This window comes from Liolophura sinensis, chromosome 8 (genome assembly GCF_032854445.1).
Source record: "Liolophura sinensis isolate JHLJ2023 chromosome 8, CUHK_Ljap_v2, whole genome shotgun sequence".
NCBI classification, from domain to species: Eukaryota; Metazoa; Mollusca; class Polyplacophora; order Chitonida; family Chitonidae; genus Liolophura; species Liolophura sinensis.
Genome location: NC_088302.1, coordinates 17,625,569 through 17,626,575, shown reverse-complemented (window position 1 = coordinate 17,626,575; position 1,007 = coordinate 17,625,569). Strand labels below are relative to the sequence as shown.

Sequence of the window (1,007 nt, the reverse complement as noted above, 5' to 3'; positions counted from 1 at the left end):
TGGGTGAAGTTTGTAGAACTTCTCCACATTGTCTTCTCCGGGCTTTCAACAACTTCAATTCATCTGAAGCACAAATAAGTGACTTCATTTTATTTTCAATCAGTAGAACTGGTTTACTACAAGGAATATAATATACAGCTTTTTAATAACCATGCTTCATTTCATTTAACTTACATTTGGCTGTCACTCCTTTGGAAACGCAAATGAAATAATAAATAAATATTTTCGATATATTGCTGTTGACAATGAATATCAATATTGTGGTGCCTGGTACACATAAATACACAGGTGGATGGTAGGCCTACATGTATCCCTCCGGCAAGTTAGTGCTCCGGTACATGCCGCCATGGACATTCAATGATATGTTGTTACATTCTAGCTAGGATTTCTCTTCGATTCCTGCCGGTGTGACAAAATTTTCTCAAATCAAGGAAAACACACTTTTAATCGATTAAAACTTACTTCAAAATCTAGCGGATCGCCTTTCTTCGATTCAAAGTTGGTTTACTGAAAACAAATAATCGAGTTTATCAGTTCATTATTTCTGAATACATTGCTTGGCAGTCCTTTCCTCAAGAATTATCTGAAAAGTTTGGCGATGGAGTCAGCATCGATCATATTTCATAAACATGCGAGTCATCATACACATACATGGTGATTAATACACTGACTGCTCAAATGACCCTGCATGTGGCTGTAAGTAATGCTATTTTGAAGCTAATTAGAATGTATCAGAATTTTGCCGGGTTTGGATAGAACTGTAGACTGTTTGTCAAGGGCGTTTTACTTTTTTCAGTATTTCTGAAAGGTAAGGTGGGAAGAATGAAATAAATCTCAGATCTACCTAACCTACAACTACAACACAACGACCGCATCACTACTCGTCACAAGAACTACGCACGTATATAATGATGCACGTCACAATATAAATTGTGCAGCAATGAGAAAAGATAAAGACAATCAATACACACCAGTTCTGCAATTAACAAATATAGTGACACTTCTCG

The 1,007-nt window shown here is 36.4% G+C and overlaps 1 long non-coding RNA gene across 1 annotated transcript; it reads right to left on the bottom strand.

Annotated features, from left to right (window-relative positions):
- On the bottom strand, positions 1-1,007 carry LOC135472169 (uncharacterized). Its single transcript, XR_010444508.1, has 3 exons — positions 972-1,007; positions 463-507; positions 1-63 (listed from the first exon to the last, which is right to left on the bottom strand). It is a non-coding gene; the product is annotated as an uncharacterized LOC135472169 (long non-coding RNA).